The sequence below is a fragment of the Zonotrichia albicollis genome, chromosome 1 (genome assembly GCF_047830755.1).
Source record: "Zonotrichia albicollis isolate bZonAlb1 chromosome 1, bZonAlb1.hap1, whole genome shotgun sequence".
In the NCBI taxonomy this organism is placed as follows: domain Eukaryota; kingdom Metazoa; phylum Chordata; class Aves; order Passeriformes; family Passerellidae; genus Zonotrichia; species Zonotrichia albicollis.
In genome coordinates, this window is record NC_133819.1 from 83,856,727 (window position 1) to 83,878,692 (window position 21,966).

A 21,966-nucleotide genomic window follows, 5' to 3' on the forward strand; every position below is an offset into this window, starting at 1 on the left:
GAATTAATATTAGATTACATACCTAATAATAATAATAATAATTTAAGGCTAAATTAAGGAGAGTGCATGTGTGCATTTTCGATCATCTGAGTTCCACTGGTTTTGCACAGAAAACTGGTTTAGAATAATTCATGTTATGTCTACATATGCTGTCTACCAAGAGTTTTGTTGTAGCCATTTCATTTAGAAGATAAGGAAAGCATACATAGCACTGTGCATGTCAGTCACTGTGTGATGCCATACATGGTTAAAGAACATGCCTTTGCATATGAAAAAATGAATTTTCTAGAAAAGCATATTAAGATTCACTGGATAACTAGCTCATATTTCTTCTTGCTGACATTGGGATAAGACAGGGTTAAAAATTACTTCATTTTAAGAAAGTGAATTTTGGAAGCTGTAATTTAGTAATAGGGTTGGCCAGAAAACAATTTTACACAAAAAATAGCTCTTGACATCTCCTTCAAAAACCCTGCCACACTAGGTTTTCATGAAGAAGCTGTGTGTGGAGAAAGTAACCAAAGTAATGAGGTACTTTAAAAATGTATGCTGGCTGATTTTTGAATTTTTTCTTGCTAGCTCTTATTCCTTGTATTTGATTAAAATATTTATTGGACCAGAGAGAAAATGAATTACACTAATTAAGTGTCTTTGTTTGGATCTAGGAAGCCACTGGAGCAGATAATGACAGAAAATACTTCATTAAAAAATATACTTATTTTTCCAATTAATAGCTTAGCACCAACTCCAATCAAATAGAAACATGAAATTACCAACTGCGATAATTGAAAAATTACTTAAGTATCAATAATAGAAAGCCTGACCAGAAAATTTTAAGCTTTTGTTGAAAATCATTGTTAGCAACAATGACATGGAGAACGGTCTAAAATATTTATTTTGTTTAATATTGTTTCATTCCTGATGTTATATACACACACATGAGCATCTGGTTATTTGCTGAAGTAAAGTTCTGATGATTTAATTTTTATATATCTTATTATATTCATGAAGTCTAACATTCAACGAGCTTAACAATACAGGCATGCAAATGCAATCAAAGTCTTCATTTGGTTTTTAAGAGACAGAGGGAGTTCTGTTAAGAATTTTAAACTGGCAAAACCTGTCTATCACATTATAATTGTCTCTAATTAATACTGCCAGAAATCTCAGCTATAAAAATCTTTACCAAACACTGAGTCACACTTAAATTGGTGAAAAATCCTTCTCTTGCCCAAGCAAACAAAGAAAATCAGTTCCAATATGTTCCTTAAATCTGAGCACTGATTGATAATTATAAGTGAAGACAAACGTATCAGCATAGAAGAAGTCATTTGGTTGAATTGTGGAATACGATGTATTTTCCTAAATGGTCAAGAGTGATGTGAAGTTCAGTAAATTGTATTACATATGTTATACATATATATGTGTGTGTGCATGTGTGTGTCTGTATATATATATAAATATATATATACATATATATATATAAATATATACATGTGTGTGTGTGTGTGTGTGTGTGTGTATGTGTGTATATATATATATGTGTTTAGCCTGAATGGAAGAGTTAAATCTCATTCTTTTAAAGATGGAACATGGGATGTGAGGAACTGAGCCTATGGAATGAGCCTACATTACAGTCTGTGAGACAATTCAGCCAACCATGAAGTTGTTGTAGTGTGTTGTTAAGTTTCTTGTGTTATTCCCCCAATTTATGTATTGTTCTCCCCTATTATGTGTAAAATGGTTTCGTTCCCCCAGTTTTTCCCGCCACTGCTAGCCTGTCAGCTAAGTTGCTATAGTAACCGCTATTCATAGTTGCCGATATGTAATTGCTCCTCCCCTGGTTTCCCTTATAAGTGAAAGTTGTTTCCTCCCTGGGTCCAGTCAATCACTCCCTTTCTCCTCCCAGGTTTCGAGAACCTTCTCCTCTCCGGAGATGGTGGCTGGCTGGGGTCCCAGGACACCTCCTTTACCTTTTGATTATTGGTCTCCATGGAGTGTCAGTTCTGTGAAGTTCATCCCCTCACCTTTCCCGATTGGTTCCGCCTGTACCCACCCCCCCTCCTTTATAATCCTGTTTCACCCCCTATGGAAAAACTTTTTCCCGGTTGGTTTCCCCGCGTTTGGATCCCGCAACGCCTTCAATAAACCGATGTTTAACCCCCGGGAAATGGTCAGCTCCGTTCCTCCCCTATACCAGCAGTGTAAGCCAGTCCACAGCCAGCACAGCCCGAGGCCATCAGACGCCGAAGGGTGCTGGCCAGGAATTGCAGAGGGGCGTCGGCCTTTCGCCCTCAGCTAGTCGGACTCTAAACTTCGGGCCACAAATGCTCCCCTCCGCAAGAAGTGCATGAAAACAATGGTGGAGAAGAAAGATAATATAAAAAACTTTACTTATCACACACAGCAACTTTGTCGAGTCAGAGGTACACGGTGTCCCTGCGCAAACACAGTCCCTAAAGAAGCTGAAAGCTGCTGGAGACTGGAAACACACTCTTTGGTGGTGGGGGGAACAACTCCCTATGGAAAATAGAGTTCCCTGCCCCTCTCAGGGCTGTGGCCTGGGGCAGGCAGGCGCTGGGGAGAGAAGTGTCTGACTCTAGTGGAAGAAACCTTTGGTTTGAGTAGGTGATAGTGGCACCCCTGCACCTACTGCCCTGGTGCCCCTGCTGCCAGTGGGATTTATTCTCTCGACCATTGTAAACAAAGTCACAGGGTAAGAAACTCTCCTTCTTGTTCCCTCTAAGTGATGCAAAGAAAGGGAATCTCAGATACAACCCCTTGAGACCTGAGACAATCAAAATAAAACTATGTTAAAAATACAAAGACTGTAAAAGAGTCTGTTGCACTAACTGGGAAAAATGCACAGGCACCATTGGGAAATATCACTTTTATTATGCGAGTGTTGGGGATTTTTAGTGAAATCTTTAAAAATTTGTCTTTTCTAGGTTTTCCACATACACTTACTGCAATTCTACATTCTATTCAAAGTTCTCTTTTTGCTTTATATTGCACTGGCACTGGCATATAATGTAAGATACATGTATTACATACACACACACAAGTTGTGAGGTCAAAGTAATCAAAATGCCAGAAAATAGTTGTTTGGGTCTTTGGAATAGATGATATATCTTCTGCCTACATATACTTTGGAAGACACAGTTACCAGCAATGAGACACCAACTAGTTTGCCAAAGCAGTATGAAACCAGTTGAAGGTCTGGCAGTGAAATCTCAAAATCAGCCAATTATCCCAGAAAATATCAGGTTGTGTCCAAAATGTATGTGCCTTATATCTGTTTGTCCTCTTCAGAAGAATGTTGCAAAGTGGTGGTTAGCCAATTGCCTTTGATAATTTCTTCAGTTAAAATTCCCTGACTTTAGACTGGTTTGTTTGTGATAGCCGAAATTCCCATTTCAGGTGACTAGATATTAAAATATGGATTACTTAATAATGTATTACTATATTTCATAATATTATTACTCTTGCCAACCATTTCTGTCTTTCTTACTTTATTCAATCCATGATATTTGTCTTCCCTGAAAGACCAAAAAGAAACTTGAATATAGAATAGAAAATTAATTTCTTGTTAAATTGTGTTGTATTTATTGATTCTCTACTACCAGTTGTGCCACAGTCCCTTCAAAGACACAGATAATAACGACAGAGTTTATTCTAATACAGCTGTTTCCAATCACAAAAAAATGGACCTGGGACATTGCTTATCTTGGAGATAAAAAGAGAGCCATCAAAAATCTTGTATCTGTACAGAAAACAGGCAGGCAGCACATACCCAGATATTGCATCCAAAGCAATGATGGATGAGTATCAAATCCATTTTCAGGAGTATGGCATAGGTTCTTTGGAGGAAACCAGACATTTCTGCATCATTAATACTTTGGTAAAATTGTCAGCTTTTCCTCAAAGTCATGAGGTGAAGAAATTCACACTGTTACAACCTCAAAGTAAGTTTTCTGTTTGATGTCCTTTATTTCTGGGGCCTAAGGGGTAAGTAATAACCTTGTAATATTTCATTTTAAGTTGTGTTTGTTCTAGCCAGTCAGGTCTTCTGCCTTTGTTCGGGTTTATGTCTGGTTCCTTTCCCAGGAATCAATGTGTGACTGGGAATATTCAGTATTGTTACATTATTTTCTGGTTAAAGATAAGTTTTCGTTGCTAACTCTGTTTGAGTACAACATGGGTAGGTCTCAGTGATGTCTTTTCTCAGGTGAGCCTGACAACTTCTAATAGTTCTGAGCTTCTGCTTTTATCTCTAGAATATCTGCACACACAAACTGCTCTTATAGCCACAGTGTGCTACATGGTTACACTCACAATATTGTCCAGAGCAGAGAGCTACACAAACCAGGGTAGAACTAGGAATGTGTCTTTGGGCCAATTAATGTTTAATTGGCAATGTTTATATTTTTCCTTATTGAAGGACATAGCCTGTTACTTCTTCCAAACTAAACACTGAAAATTAAATGTAGTCCTCCCCCAGCCCCCTTACCCCAGAGGGGCAGTGAGTCCCCCAGGAAGGGGGACCAGCCTGTAGGGGCTGTGAGTCCCCTAAGGGGGATCCCAGCCCTTGGCACTGCCAGGCTGGAGCCAACCCAGGCAGGCAGCGGGCATGTGGCCATCAGGCAACCGGTGCAACAGCTAACACCAGCAAAAATCAAAAAATACCTAACCAGATGGACACAGAGACTGTACTGAGAGGTCAGTACAAAGCCTGTGGTGCTGCAGAGCTGAAGGGTAAAACAGTATTTAGGGGGCTACTTATGTATGGTGCTGTCATGGTCATGGGGTGGAGATGATGGTCTACATTCTTACAGATTTTGTCTTTCTGTGAGTTGCCTCTATTCCTACAGAGGAGCAAGCTGCTCAAAAGGGTAAATAACCCAAATATTACTTCTCAAACAATGCAATGCTGAACTTGGCATTTTTTCTATGTCTCGTTGAGATTGTTGCACTTGGCGGGAAGGAGATCTGTGATCTTTCCTAGTTAAAACAAATATTGAAAAAGCAAGTAAATAAACAGAAAAATCTTTGTGTTGAAAAACAAATATTTGTTGTAAATTATGAAAAGAGAGTCCTTGTATTGCTTTTACACTCCTCTTGTCCTGTTTTAGCCAATGATTGGGAAGAGTAAGTAAGAAGAGGGAGAATTTGAAATGGGCAGGCCTAGCCCAAACACCTTTCTTAAATACTAGGTGTATCTGAGCCTCTTAGACAAAGGTTGAATCAAATCCACTGAAAGGAAAGGAAGAAATGGGACTCATACCATGGTGACTCTTCTTCTTTCCGTGTTCAGCAAAAGGCCAGCAAGTTGCTCTCATGAGAGCTCTTGAATAACAATGGATATGTGTATTGTGAGGGCATACATTTGAACAAAGATGAAAGGAACATCCAAAAAGATACTAAAGTCAAAAGTGTCATTCAAGAAAATCATAACCTCAGCATACATAAATCTTTTTTTTTAAAATTGTGGCCAAATTTTTATTTCAGAGATTCAGTCTTGAAGTAGTGTCCTAAAATGTTGTGAAGTGGTGGTAAGTTAAAAACACTCGAGTAAAAATGATACAATACTGGCCTATGAACTCTTGAAGAAGAACAAAAAAAAAGTTTTAAATGTTCATCTCCAAATACGTGCTTGAAATGGACTTTAGGAGGTTGTTGAGCATGAGGCTATCTCTGGGCCTCTGTATGTAAAGGGTAAAAAACACTGACTAAACAAAAGCTTTCTGAATTTATATTGATAGCTCCATATACAGTGTCAGAAAGTTAGTCATCATCCCTGGAGCATGCAATTAAAGTGACAAGATCAAACTTGATTACAGCAGTGTTCTTGGTGCAAAGCAAATTTTTTAAAATACATTAAATATTCCAAATATGTTTACCTAAACTTCCTTAGCAGGGGAAAAAGAGAGGCACTGGAAGGAACAAATGAAAATTACTAGCATGTAGGAAATTTAAAGTAAGGTTTAGTTACAGACTGAATAGTCTGGTTTAATTTCTTGTGTATTTAGAAGATATATGCATATAAGTATAGGTGAAGTAATTTTAAAAATAAGTATCAGACTTGATGTTGGAAAAAAAATTCAGAAGGAGTGATGTGCATTGTGTATGTAATATATTTTGTATTTTGCATGTGCAGAGAAAGGCCATCAACCTTGTAAATTAATTAAAGTTAATGGGGAATCAAGGGTATGAAAATAATTAGTGTAGCATAAATTAATTCATGAGCTCTGTATCAACCCTGAAGCTTACAAACTAGAGCAGCCTGATGTAATCAATCCCAGTTGCAAAGTAAAAGTTTTATATAAATTACAGAGAGCCAGTAAGAAATGCATGCAGATTGTAATGGGTCCCTGTTATTTATCAGAAGGAATGATGCTCAATTAAAGAGACCCAATTAGTGGCCCAAATGGCTAATGAGACAACTTGGCATCACTGAAAACTTCTACAGCCAGCTTGTCCAGTAGAGATCCGCACTCTCCAAGACAGTCCTTTGTTCCTAGATCTTTCTGTAGGACAGCTGGCTCCAGTGATGTCCCACCTATACATTATGCATGGGAATGAGGTTATGGGACTCAGGGAATTGCTCAGAACTGGAAGCTTTTATGAAGAGGGCGTGTGGCATCATCTCAAGGTGTTAGTTTTGTTCACTGCTGATGGAGTTCCAGCTGTGAGACTTGAATTTGTGCTGAGAGAACCCTAAAGATCTTCCTGAACCAGGAACTTAGGATAAACAGCTCTGTTCTGCCTGACTTCTGGATCCTTGCAGGCCTTCAGCAGGAGCAAGATGCACAAAGCCTGTGGGTATAAAACTGTTCTGAGTCCTGAGATTGCCCCACCTCCTTCTGGATTGCTAACTTAGAGCTCTACATGCCCAGTGGGACTGTCCAGACATTATTTTATTCCCACTTCCCTCAGGAGGCTGGGAAGATGCCAGGAAGATTCTCAGATGTTTTATTTTCCCTGTGGGACAGCCATGTCCCAAAATACAATAACATAATTCATCAATTCCAGTATTCTTGAGCCTGCAAAATACTTGGATTTTTTGCCATTGTGCATGTGATCATGCATAAACATATGGAACTTTTTAATAACAAGAAGGGAAGCAAAGTAAAATAGGCACTGTATTTTGTGGAGTTTTAAGGAATATACATTGCTACTTTCTAAGATAAAATGTAAATGTTATTTTGAAACCCATGAACAGTGTACCATACAGACTTCTACTAAAGAATGTCAGGTTTTCTAAGAGCTTGTTTAAAAATTGCTCATAGTATTCAGATTCCACTGTTATGCTTTATGCAATCTGTAATGCATTCCCATCTCTAAATGCTATTTACAATATTTAACTAAGAAAATCTATGGCTATTCTCTTTGAAGGTTACTGAGACCTCTTAATACCTAGTTATAATTGCATTTTACATGCAATTTCCTTAAGGTTTAGTTTCCAGTGTACTGCTAAATAAAATTAGATACTTAGCTCTGCTTCAAAGATCTGAGAATAAGTAAAAAAAAATTAAAAAAACACTGCTTTGGTATTCCCTTGTTCTCTCTCTCATATATAGACACTTTTTAAATTGAACTAATTAGGCAAAGCTGATAATATAAACATGTTTCAGCACCTGGACTTTCATTATTTTTTTATTAATTCCTTTTTTCCCTACTTGCTTGCTCTGGGATATAGGAGCTAAATCATCATTAAGATAAGTCTGTGTGTGTTTGGTTTTGCAAGCCAGAACTTTTCACACTGTGGGCAGATGAAAGTCCTGGAAATATTGGTGTGCAATACAAGCAGAAGTCCTATCTATTTTGAAATTTGACCCCATAAGGAAGGGGCACAGAAGTAGGTGGCACGGAATGGAATTCACAATATCTCTCATAACAAGAAGCATGAAATAAGATCCCTTGGATACAGTTGTTAGCACCTGTCACCTTGTGGGTCTCTGAAAGTGGATCTCTTTTCTGTTAGACCTATTAGTCTAAACTTAGTGTAAACTTACTTAAACTGCTTTAGGCACAGTTACTGAAAGAGAAATGTTGATATCCAACAATTAAACTGGTATGGAGACTTGTCAGCTTCATACCCAAGAAGAATTCTTGTAAGATCATAGACTTCAGAGCAGTGAGTTATGTTGTATGATGACTATTAAATATACAATAGGAATTTTCTGCTTGGGGTCATGGAGTTCTGAGTTACCTCCTCAGTCTCTCGGGTCCCTACAAAAGTGACTTGGTCTCAAATTTTCACTGGAGGTCACAAAACAGCATTCTGCAAAGACAGCCAGACTAGGCCTGATTAGCTGGTCTGTACAGAACAATCTGTCAAGTTCAGCACTGCCACCATCTCTTTTTTATTGCCTACTTCTGCAGTGATGATATTGAGTCCCTTCCTTTTGCTATTTATTTAGGAACTTGTTCACATAGTTGCAATAGAAAATCTCTCATTTCATAAGTGGTTTCCCTGGCAAGTGAATTAATTTTTGTGGAATATGTCACTAATCCACTTAATTAAATTTAGCAAGATGGAATCCCAGGGTGGCTCAAAGTTATCAAAACTTATGTTGTTATAGCACTGTCCTGCCTCAAAGCACATGTCAGTAGGGAATGATCAGGAATCTGATTTATCTGAGCAGTGATTCTCTTCAGGTTTTTCTTGTGAAGGTTTTTCTGTGGTGAGGGTTTTTTTTTTGTTTGTTTACTTTGGTTTTTTAAACCATGATACTTTTATAATATATTTTTATGAACAAATAGTCTGGCTGACAGATAGACAAATCAGCTAAGTCAGTCTCTCAAGATATCTAAAAAACCTGGAAGGAAAGGATGCCATTTCATATAGAGATTATTTCATGGAAAATGAGCTACCTGCTGTGAGTGAGTTTCTTATTGATGAAACTCCACAGAGAAACTCATGCCTGAAGGATTTAGTGCTAAGGCTGGCTGTGTTTGAGCTCAGAAGTAATACTTCCTTAAGGAAATGACAGCCTAGATATAAGCAATAGCTAATGATTTTTAATGGAGCTGTGGTAGTTGTTTCAGAGCAGAAATCTGTTTTGGGTGATAGAGGGGCACAGATGATGCTGCTGGTAAGTTGTACACAATCAAAGTTTGGAAAAAAACCTGTTTTTTCTGATAGATATATGAGGGATCTGTAACAGGTCAGTGCTGGAAAAAAGGGTTCCTAGCCTTGAAACAGCATATTGCATTCTTTAAGAGGTTAAAAATAGTAAACATAGCCTATGAATAGCTTTATTCAACAGTTACTCAAAACTAACAGAAAATTTAATCTCTGCTCTTCTCAATTTACTTTAACAATGGCATTCAAGAAGACTTCAATTTTTCCTGAGTGAAGAAATTACATTACGTCTATCTTCTTCCTGTTATCAATTTCTTTACCAAGAACGGGGCTGAGAGAGGTAACACACATCCGTGAGGACTAGGATATTTGTAGAGCCCCTTTGTTCTGAAAGGATCCTGTCAAACAATTGCTACAGCAGTAGAATATGTTCACAGCTTTTCCACAGAATATGTTCTGCTACCAGAAAACTGAACACAGCCTCTGAGTGTTCCTGCCTCAGTGTTATTGTCTGGAAAAATAAACATGTTGGAGTTTTCAATGTTTTGAACCAAAAACTTCTGACAGACAATAAGAAAGAGGGTCGAGTCATCAGAGAAGAGATGTCAAACAGTCCTGTATTATTTGTAGATCATCAGATTTGTGGGGTACACTATTCATGATACTCTGACTGCCTGATTACTGACACATTGTGCTGATTTGCAACAATATACAAAACACCTTCTAGGGTGTAGGAATGTATTTATTTGAGTATGTATATTCCTGCTGCCTCAGGTTCAAAAATAGGGCTAGTCCACCAACAGCTTTTCAGAAATTGAGTAAGCTTGCAGTTTGGCTGCTATGGAGCACCTGAAAAGTAGCCCTGATGACAGTCAGAGAACACTTGCAACACAATCTTACTGCTATAATATATATAAAATATAGCATAATAAGAGCTGCAAAGATAATTCACATGCACACATAAACCAGAATTTAAATGGTTCTTGTTAAGAGAGCACTTAATTTAATTTTTCATCAGTGTATGTCATTTCTTAGTGATTCAAAAAGTTGACTTCTACTGTTATTTTATCTAGGAAGAAAGGTGATCATACTTCTCACTTAGAATCTCCTGACATTAACTCAGATTAACATCTTATTACAGCAAATGAGAACTGAACCAGAAATCCAGGTGTCAGCCTGAATAAGCAGGGTGCTCATGAACCAGGGAAGTCATCAAATCTTGTCTGGCATGACCATAGAGAACTAAAACGGGATGAGAAGATGTCAGAGGTGAGCCAGCAGTCTCAGGCAACATCCTGTGGCACAATGTTGCACTAAAAATGATAAAATAAATGCATAGAGAGCGGGGCTTTTTAGAACTAGAGTGTGATAAAGGATCCGTGTAAGAGGAAATGAGTAACCAGAAAACAGGGACCCTGTTTTAGAAGACAGAATGTTTATTAGCATCGGATTTGTTTCGTTTACAAATCTAGGAACCACCAAAGTTTTGTTTCTCAGCTGATTGGTCTATATCAGCTGGGTGGAAATTGTGATAATATGATTTAGTTTAATATAAAGTCTGCTTCCACTGTGGAACACCATAAAGCAGTCTGGTGTTGAAGGGACTTTTAAATGTCCAATCCCCTGCAATGATCGGTGACATCTGCAATTATCTCAGGCTGCTCAGACCCCTGTCCAACATGACCTTGATTGTTTCAAGGATGGAGCATCTACCATTTCTCAGGGACACCACTTCCAATGTTTCATCACCTTCACTGGAAAAAAATTTCCTTGTTTTATGTACTCTGAATCACCCCTCTTCCAGTTTAAAACTTGTTGATTGCTACAGGCACCAGGCCCCATCTTTCTTATAAGCTCCCTATAAGAATTGAAAAGAGGAATAAAGGTCTCCCTGGAATATATGCTTTGCCTATATCTCCCTATTAACCAAATAAAATATGAAGAGTTAGAGAAATCTCGAGTGTCACATTAAATAAATTTTGCAGGTATGAGTACCTGGAGATCGAGAGCTGGAAAAACCCATTATTAAATCAGTGCAACCTGTTCCACAAGGCTGCTACTCTGGAAAATCCTACTGATCTAGTAAGATTTTCGTTGTGCAATGCAACAAGTGACAACTGTTTGCCAACAGACTCCTCTGAGCAGGCTGGTAATGGTCGTGCTCTACTCCTCCTACTCAAGTTACCAGGAATCACCACAAATATAGGAACTGACTTCCCCCAGTCCCTGTCCTGCCTGCCCACTTGATAAGAAACTGAACATTAATCATGCAAAGGCTTCTGTCAATTCATAGGAAAGTACTGACGTTTTCACTGAATCATGGAATCATTTGGGTTGTCATGTAATGAAACATACAGGCAATCCCTGCATTATGATGGGATGTTCTCCAGAAAAATAACATAATTTTTCTGTCATGTTTTGCAATTTTAATGTTATCATCTTTGGATCTTTTGGAGAAAAAACCCAGAACCTTTTTCCTCTTCTCTTTTCAAAGTGTTGCTGGTATCTAATCAGGCTGTGATTATTTCCTCTGATCCACTTCCTCACTCATGCATCTGAGTCTTGTTTGCCTGCTTGCTTCTGCAGCTGCAAGTATCAAAGAGGAGTCTTTTCCAATGTAAAGCACAGCTATAGAAATGTGGGGGAGGCATATGCTACTTGTAGGCAGTCACTCCTGCATAAATGGTAGCAGTTCTCAGCATTGAGGAGAGTGGATACAGTTCTTATGCTTTTGCTCAAATCCATCAGCTACTTAATTCACAGGACTACAAAGTAACAGTGAATATGGATTAAGCTTTTGAGGGAGGAATAACAAATTGCATAAATATAGCATGGGAAAGAACCACCAAAGTAAACTGTAACAAGGAATATTCAGGATGGAAAAACATCTTGTGATGACCTCAATAGTGAGGCAGCTGGGATAGATAGCGCAATAATATCTCCATCATTGGAAGCTGAAGGACAGAACTTCCTTGAGAAGAGGTTAGGGAGATAGTCTTTAGGAATGACCTAGATTTAGCTATTGAGCTGTTATGAGGAACAGGATAGATGAGAAGATCTCTTGAGATTCCTTCTAGTCCTGCGATCCTCTAATCCGTCCTTTCTTAGAATTTAGTAATAAATAAAATCATTACTATTGCTTACTTGACCTTGGAGGTGTCCTTCTACATTTGTTTGTTCACGCATGGGCTGGTCACATACATCCCTGTAGCAATTATAAGAGTAATTGTACTCATAATAGCCTCAAGGGAAGATTGATAATAGCTTGTGTGAGTGGAGGTTAGCAAACTGGCTGAGACTCCAGCCCATTCTCCTGCTCTCTGAAGATTTTATTTTGATGTACTGTAATGTGCTTTTTAAAACTCCATTACTCTAATGCTCTAAACCAGGAGCTTTACCTGAGTCCACTCCTCAAAATGTTACAATACAATTCAAAATAAAGGATTAAGCAGATAGTTTAAATATGTTCTTTGTCTCCTAACTAAAGGGCAGGTGGTCTCCCAAAACCAGAACTAAATCAGCCCTGCAGTAAATTTAAGCCTGAAGCAAGCCAGCTGGCTGTAAAAGCTTTAACAGATTGCCTGTATTACCCTCAGCTGTAAGCACAGAGCCTGTTCTCTGCTAGTGCAGTCTGATCCTTTCGTGCTGGGTTTTTTTCTGTTTGGCTTTTAATTTTGTAAAACAGCAAATTTCAGCTGACATCACTGAATTTAAAAATTGTCTTTTGTGTGACGGGATTAAATCATGTTATAATCTGTCATGGGCTACGTGTAACCTCAAATCTCGTTTTGGAGCTGTCAGTCGCTCCTTCTCAGAAGCTGGTGATGGTTACCTGATGGTTGTACTTGACAGCAGGTTCTCTAAGGTTTTGAAGGGTTAAGTGACCTTAACTTTCATTTTTTGCTCATAATCATGTTCAAAATTTATTAACCTTGAAATAGAGATTCAACAATTATGGTGAAAGAGGAGTTGCTCAGAGGAATATTAACTTTGAAAGTAAAATTCCAGTGTTGGTTTGCTACATGTTCTGAAGTGTGGCACTAATTCAAACAATACAATCACACAGAGGTTAAGATCAGCAATTCTATTTGTATTTCAGACAGTTCTTGGTCTCTCTCTGAAAATAACTGATCAGTTAAAAAAACCACCAAACAATCTCACCATATTTTTAAAAATTAAAGCTTACTTTATACCTTCTCCTCTGTATCTTTTGGAGTCTATTTGTGGTTTGACTGCCCTTCACTTTTATTTTGGCTAGCACACTTTATTTCTTACGCTTTTAAACAGATTGTCATGAGTACAAATATGCAAACTGATTACTGGAAAAGAAACTATGATTTTGCTATGGAAACAAACAGTGTCTCTTTGTTCCATGAAAAACTAATGTAGAATAATTCACCTTTCAGAATAGACTTAAGAAACATGCTGAACATATTGAAAGATTCATCTAAACCTCAGAAGCTGTGATCCAAAGACTTTAGAGTAGATGTAGTAAATTATTTTTTAAAATCTACTATAGAAACCTTTTTAAGAAGAGTTGTCAAACATAGGACCTAATCTTACAAAGATAAAGCATCAGAATCTAACTCCAGGAAGCAAGGCATAACAAAACCTCTCTCAATTATTTTTAATCAGTCTTGGGAATCCAGAGGGGTCCTGTTTGACTGGAAGCTGGCAAACATTGTCCAATTTTCAAGAAGTGCCAAAAGGAGGACCCCAGAAACTACAGGCCTGTCAGTCTCAGTGTCTGCTAAAGTAATGCAGGAGATTATTCTGGGAGGTATTGATAAACACCTGAGAGACAATGCAACCATTGGTCACAGCCAGCACAGCTTCATAAGAAGAAATTCCTGCTTATCAAACCTGATTTTTATTTTATAATAAGGTAACCAATCTAGTTGATCAAGGAAAGCCAGTTGATGTAATCTTTTGGGATTTCAGTGAAACTTTCAATACTCTCTCACAGGAGTCTTCTGGACAAAACGCCCAGCATTCAGTCGGATAAACGCATAATGCAATGGGTGAGCAGCTGGCTCCTGGGTTGGCACAAAGGGTTACAGTGAATGGGGTGACTGAAATCAGAGTGGGAACCTTTCATTAGTGGGGTTCCTCAGGGCCCCATCTTCAGCCCTGTGCTCTTCAACATCTTCATAAAAGCCTTGGACACAGGACTGGAAGGGATACTGAGCAAGCTGGCAGATGATACGAATCTGGGAGGACCTGCTGACTCCCTGCAAGGAAGAGAGGCTCTGTAGAGAAACCTTGAAAAATTAGAGGGCTGAGCAATCACCAACCTTGTGAAGTTCAACAAAGGAAAGTGCCAGATTCAGTAATGGGATGGGACAGTCTGGGATGTATGTACAGACTGGGAAATGAGATGTTGGAAAGCAGTGCTGGGGAAAGGAATGTGGAGGTCCTGGTTGATGGCAAATTGAACATGAGCCAGCAGTGCCCTGACAGCCAGGAGGGCCAACCCTGTCCTGGGGGGCACCAGGCACAGCATCACCAGCCAGGCAAGGGAGGGGACTGTCCTGCTCTGCTCTGCACTGGGGTGGCCCCACCTCATGTCCTGTATGCAGTTCTGGCTGCCACAATATAAAAAAGCATTAAACTATTGGAGAGTGTCCAGAGGAGAGCAACAAGGAGAAGGTGAAGAGCCTTGAGGAAAAGCCATATGAGCAACAGCTGGGGGGCACGTGGTTTGCTCAGCCTGAATAAACTGAGGGGAGATCTCATTGCAGTCACAGCTTCCTCATGAGGAGAAGAGGAGGGGCAGACACTGATCTCTTCTCCCTGGTGACCAGTGACAGGACCTGAGCCAATGGGCTGAAGTTATGTCAGGGCCAGTTTAAGTTGAGTATTAGGAAAAGGTTCTTCACCCAGAGGGTGGTTGGGCACTGGAACAGGCTCCCTGGGGAAGTGGTCACAGCATTAATCCTGACAGAGTTGAAGAAGCATTTGCACAACTCTCTCAGGCACAGGATGTGACTCTGGGGATGGTGTTGTGCAGTGCCAGGAGCTGGATGCAATGATCCTTTAGGGTACCTTCCAATTCAGCTTATTCTTTGAAATAAGGTATAAGGAGCAGCTATTTATGGCCAAAATTGAAATAAATTAAATCTTTGCTTTTGTGCTTTCTGCTATTGGAACTACAAAAGTCTGTAATAGTTCATTTTTCCTTTAGTATTTAGTCCTGTGTTTATTTTTCCTTTAGTATTTCCCATTTTTGCATCTTGGCATGTCTAGACATGCCTCAGCATTAACCCGTTTGAACAGTTCAGAATGTCGCTAAACAAAGACTAATGTTCCTCTAAAAGTCTTAGGACTTGCTAAAGTATATGCAGTCTCAGATTTGTTAATATGCAAGAGAGGATTTCTTGCAGTGGATTTTTTTTCCTTGTAAATTCAGGAGAAGACAAAAAAACCTCTCACTTCATCCTTTTTATTAATTTATTTTCAGGTTTTCAGAGCAAGTGAAACCTAGGTCCCTAATATTCCTGTGCATAGCATGGTGTTGAAGGGATTATATTGCTCACTGCATGCCCCCTAAAAGATGCCTGAACATTATCCAGAGCAGACTGGAAAACAACCCTTGCTGAAACTATCCCATTTTGCAGAAACATTCCAAATTTCTTGGCCAAAATAATGAAATCTCTAACATTCAGTACTCATCGGAGAAGAGGACCCAGTCTCTAGTCTGTGTTTCATTGGCAGTATTTTATTCTGTGTAAGGTCATAAATTACTAAAGGACTGCAACTGACTACTTTCTTTTCCCAGCAAGTTTCCTAAACACAGAATGCAAGATGTCCTTGTTGTCTCTGGATCAGTAAGAGTTCAGTGTGTACAAGTTCATGGTGAACTAGTGACAACAGAAAGGGAACACTCTTCTGACCAATCCTGCCCCCTTCTTTACACAACACAGGTACACTAAACCAGACACAGAAATAGGAGTGTGAGATTGCAAAGAGGAAGGAAAGCAGATTTGCTTTACCATATATGCATGACTGAAATGAGAGAGGGTAGAAGAGAGTGGTTAGGACAATAACAGCTTGTCACTCTCCAACTAAATCTTTTTTAAAAAGAGGTGATCCCTGTTTATTCAAGCTTCTATGGACTATTTTAAGGAAACATGGTGTAGTGGTCAGGACCTTTCTATGACCCTGAGTTAGTCATCAAGGACATGCAGTAGAATTCAAGTAATAACATTATTCTTTAGTATTTTTCAATTGATTGCTAGTGGGGTGCAGTCTCCGAGACTGGAGCCCATCCTGGGATCAGCACTTCTCCCATGCCCTGCTGAAGCAATAAATGACTGTGAGTACTGACTGCTCCACTGTCAGCCAGTTGCAATGATGTCCTTTGATTGCAGTTCTTAATTCTGACTCAGGAAAGAAGTTCTGCTTACTGATATCCATATTCTCCTGGAGAAGAATATGACAGCAGCGAATGTAGAAAAAAAGCAAACTGGAATTTTTATGCTATTCCTTCATTGCTCTTCCTTGATTTGATTTAAGAACAAATTCACACACAGAGCTTACAAATGGATCAGAAACGTCAATCAGCAATTGTTCCATAACTCTAACAGACAAGCCAAACCTCTGGGTTACTGTTGGTATAACCATGTTGGTATTCTCTGGAGGTGCACAAAGTTTTGTGCTATTGAGGGCAAACATGGATTACAGTGGTGCTAATCTACATATGAAGGAAGATTCTCAAGTCACAATTAATAGAGCTACATCTCTGCAAATGCGTGTCCAATATCTAGGATCTACCTCCTGTCTTATTTATGATCACTAGTAGACAAAATTCTGACACAAAGTTCAAAATCATGTGGCAAAGTTGTTCTATATCACATTTTTTAAGTGAGTACGAAGTGCTGTGTTCCCACAGAAGTTCAGTACTAATAGCTGGACCAAAAGGCTATTAAGTAGGGACACAAAGTCAAACAGACCTGTAGTTATGAGCACTCTTCAATATAATCAAGTTGTCTCAGGGCTGAACCTCCTAAATGTGCTACTTAGATTTAGGTTTAAACCTAAGAGGCAGATACAATTTGCAACAAACAGCCCATTTCTAAATTCTTAGTAAGATGTCAAAGGCAGAAATTCTTCATCCAGTTCCCAGCATTTTTAAAACAGGAATACTAACTGTAAGAAGAAAACACACCAAGATTCTGACTCCAGTGGGGCTGTTTAAGGAATAACAGCAACAAGCTCTTTTTCCTTAGCTTAGATACTTCAATTATTATTGTTTCCAATGGGTCAAAAATCCTTAGGATCCCTTCAGTAAACCTATCTTAGAGAGAGATATTCCATGTAAATTTATGCTGAGAGAACCAAAGAGGTGATAATAATCCCAGAGCAAAAATAAACATAAAATGAAGCCCCTAAAATCATGGAATACAACACAGAGAAACTGAAGGACAGAAATAGCATTAATGCTGATAGACAGGCTGCAAAGGAAGGCAAATCTTACTAAACACATCTGATTTACTCTTTAACACAAGTGCAACTGTTAATCAATAAAAAGTTGATTTTCAAATACAGCAGGGCATTCAGTTTGGGGTGGTTATCCAAAGGAACAGATCCTAAAGAAAGTACTCCTCCACCACTTCTTAAAATTCAAGTAGTGTGAACTCTAGTCTCTAGGAATTTGCATTCAGATAACTCCTGTAATTGTTTTGATGGCAGTTTCTCAACAAGTTTTTTCATTTTATCATGTGGTATTTGACCTCAAGTATTTTGTTTTCCTCAGAAATTTAAGTATCACACTTGGCATGTTAGACTTTCAGCTACTGTAGTGTGTCAAACATATGGGTATGAGATTGGATAAAAATTTACATTTTGCTAACCTGTTTGTTGGGCATTAACCAAAAAATTATACTGAATTTTTAATGTTTCTCTGCCTCTCTCTTCTCTCTATTTTTTACCTTTCCTTATTCTGGTTTTCTTTAGTCACAATCTGCATGTCTCCTGTTCCTTCGTGCTCAGTTTTGTATATTTTTTTTCCCCTTCTTTTCTCTTGCTCTCCCTTCACCTCTCTTTCTGCTCTGTTGTGCCTCATTTGTCATTCAGGCAGCTTTCATTACTCTAATACAGTCCAAAAATTTGCAACTGGTGAAGAACTTTATGAATATTTCAGTGTTACACCCAAACCTTGAAATATATTACTGGAGAAGAATAAGACAGACTAAACCCAAATAACTTTTTAAAAGCACTGCTGTGGAAACTGAAATTGTAGATCAGCGTGAACTCATAATTACCAGTTACAAACAGATAGAATAAGACAGAAAGGAAGAGTTCAAACAGAAACTTTTAAAATGTCTTATATAACTGCTGGATTTTCCGGTGGCTGCACAAGAATTGCACCTCACAGCGACTAGGAAAAACAAACCCAAATGGCACCACTGGCACATAAGGGGGAATGTACAAATTGTGACTAGTACAAAGATCTGATTTTCATGCAATCCAAATTACATAACACTAAAATGCTTTTGTTTTGCTTAAAGACTATGTCAGTGTCATTGTTGTCTGCATGACTTTTAAAAGCACGTATCTCTTGAGGGAGAGAGCCTTAGAGAGCACACTGAAGTCACAATTCCCCATTTAATTTCATGGGCCAGGTAACAAGGAGTCATTTTTCTTGGCTCTTCAAGTTAAGCACAAATCAATCTTAAAAAAATCTGGGACTGGTGTGGAACAAGGCAGAGAGTTTTATCATGAAGGCAGCTCTCAAGGCAAGCAGTGGGCACCTCTGTAGAGTCTTGCTGTTGGCTTCTTCACTGCAGCTCCCATCGGTGAGCTGGACGTGAGTGCAGTCAGCTGAACTCCCAGAACATGTCAAGCTCATCAGGGCCCTGACACTGTCCGGAAATTGAGATATCTTTATAGGCAGATATGAAGGATGCCCCAATTCATACAGCACACCAATGTCAAAGTGTAACACTTTGTATTGGGAAGCTAAAGAGCAGCACTCATACAATGACTGAATTTTCATTAACTACAGGCTCTACCAGTTGTGAACTAGACCTGAAAATATAGGACTAACAATCCCCTTCATCCTATCAATTTTCAATAGAAACATATTCTATTCAATAAAATAGAATTGGCAAGACTGTAAATTATCTTCTTCTACATGTGAGTTGTTAAGCACTCAAAGAGTAATTTCATTCAGCAGTCACTTACAAGGGAGAATTTGTATTGGTTCCCACAGGAGGGATTTCAGGAGCAGGTAACCAGGATGTGTAGTTTAAACCTGTACAGTTTAAAAACATAATTTATGTCAATGATGCAGTTGTCATATAAAACTGTACACTGCAAAAATGCTTGTTGGAATTTATCAGCATGGTGAAAAACACACCCTCAGTTAGGAAATCACTCTGACTTTGGGCTTCTGATTCCCATGAATTATCATTTGCATCTAATAGTTGAAGGAAACCTTATTCATGCTGTCAAGATTTAGTCCTTTCATCTGAAATCTCTGATTAGCCCAATTGTCTATAGAATGTGGATAGTTTCGAAAATTGCGTTGATTGCAGTAGACTGAGGGTAAGCACACAGAAATGTATTATGGGAAAAAAATATCCAGAGTCGTTCAGTGAAAAACAAGCACCAAAATAATTAAAATGCAAGATGTTGGGAGATTGCTGCATATGATAGCTGACATTACTGCTTCCCAAGGAAATTTCTGGATGAATTAAGTAGGATCTATTCCTTTATAACTAATTGCATCATCACTGTAAAAATTTTTTTCATTTTTTCCTGCTACCTCTGGGAAGTGTAGCTTGCAAAGCAGAACAGCGAGCTCCAGAAATGAAACAAGGGTTAAGAATTTCTAGGAAAAGAGAGAACAAAGAGGTTAGGGGTTGATTTGAAGCCTGCAGAGGACACAAAATGTGGAGGGGGAAGAGAAAAAGAGAAATGGAGATGAGCCAAGAAGCAGGAGGAAATAGCTTTCTTTCCTGTTTCCCATTAACCTGACTCACTGGAAATACCCCTGGATGAAGCTACATGCTTGTGCAATGTTCCAGAAACAACACGTCAATATCTTGTCCTTGGAACAAAGATGTTCAAAAGCACAGTCAGACACTAAAAACAGAGAGATAACATCTAATCATTGAGATGTCTGCCTAGATTTCAAGGTGGGAAGTGAAAATAATTATGGTATACGAACAAGGCTAATTTTGTGTGCAAAGGAATGCTAATTTTGCTAATTTGACATAACTGAGGAACCACATTAGGAGCTAGTGAGATAAAACAAGCAGCTAGATAGTCTGCTGAAAAAGATAGTTTACTTCTGTAGAAGGCTGCTGTTTGGTAATGCTGATTCAGAAAACTCAGCAGGAGTCTTGGGCTGGAAGCAACCTCCAGAGGCCATCCAGTCTGACCCTGTCCCCAAGCAGGCTGACCTCCTAAGTTAAATCACCTTGTCTGAGGCCTTGCCCTGTCCATTCTTGAAAATCTCTAAGAGCAGAGATTCCATCAGCTCTCTGGTCAATCTGTTCCAGTGCTTAACCACATAGATCATGACTTTTCCCCACAATTTTTTTCATTTCTATACTACATCTTTTGTCTACACCTACATTCACATTCCCACCTTCTCTGTCCTGACAGGGGTTTCTGCCATCCATTATGCCAAATACAGATATGGCAAGGTGCATATTCAAGTGCTGAGGAAATGAAAACTGTAGGAGAGGGCAGCTAGAGGATACCTTCCCTCTTGTGAGACCCCACCTGGGGTGCTGTGTCCACCTCTCAGGCCCCCAACATAAGAAGCACAAGGAACTGTTGGAGCAAGTCCAGAGGAGGGCCATGAAGATATCAGAGAGCTGGAGAGCCTCTCCTGTCAGCACAGGCTGAGAGAGCTGGGGCTGTTCAGCCGAGAGAAGAGATGGCGCAGGGGAAATCTTAGAACATCTTCCAATACCTAAACATGGCCAACAAGAAAGCTGGAGAGGGGTTTTTACAGGGGCATGCAGTGTTAGGAAAATGGGCAATGGCTCCAAACTGAAAGAGGGCAGGTTTAGATTAGTAGCTAGGAAGAAATTCTTTACTGTGGGGGTGGTGAGGCACAGAGAAGCTGTGAATGCCTCTCCCTGGAAGTGTTCAAGGCCAGGATGGGTGGGACTCCAAGTAACCTGGTCTAGTGGAAGCTGTCCCTGTGAACTTAAAGGTACCTTCCAACCCAAACCATCCTATGATTCCATGATTCTGTGACATCTTCTCATCAGCTATTGCTTTTGCAAGTTCTAAAATAGTTATCTTTCTTCTCCATGCATGAGAATATTGAAGGCCATGTTAAGTTGATTGCTTAAAGCATCACTGAATGTATTAAGAACAGCTGAGCTGAATTGTAAAAGTCACTGCACTAGACCAGGTCTGTTGCAGCCATATTTCTAGCAATGTATGCATTTTAATATTTGAAGAGTGGCAAAATTATAATTTCTCTACTATTTCAATATGATAAAACTGCTTTCTTTGCAAGAGGAAAAAATTTAATCAATATGAAAGATTTGTAATCATAAAGGGAAATGACCTTCTAATATTATAAGTGAAATGGCTAAAATTGTTCAGAAAGGCAGGGTAAGATATATTAGGTTTCCTCATTTTATCTAAAGATTGGCATTATTTTACTCTGAAATAATTGCCTGATTGTCACCCATCTATAGCTAATGAAAAGACAACTGCATGAATTTAGCCCACACATGTCAAATAGAACAAGTGGGTGAACTTTTAAACATATTTAATTTATCCAAAGTGGGCAGCACCATCTTTTTTACTAGTGTATTTTTCTTCTTCCCTTCCCCCAGAATCTGCTGTCCCTTTTCCCTACCCAAATAACAAAACAAAACAAAACCAGGGAAAAAAAAAAAAAAAAA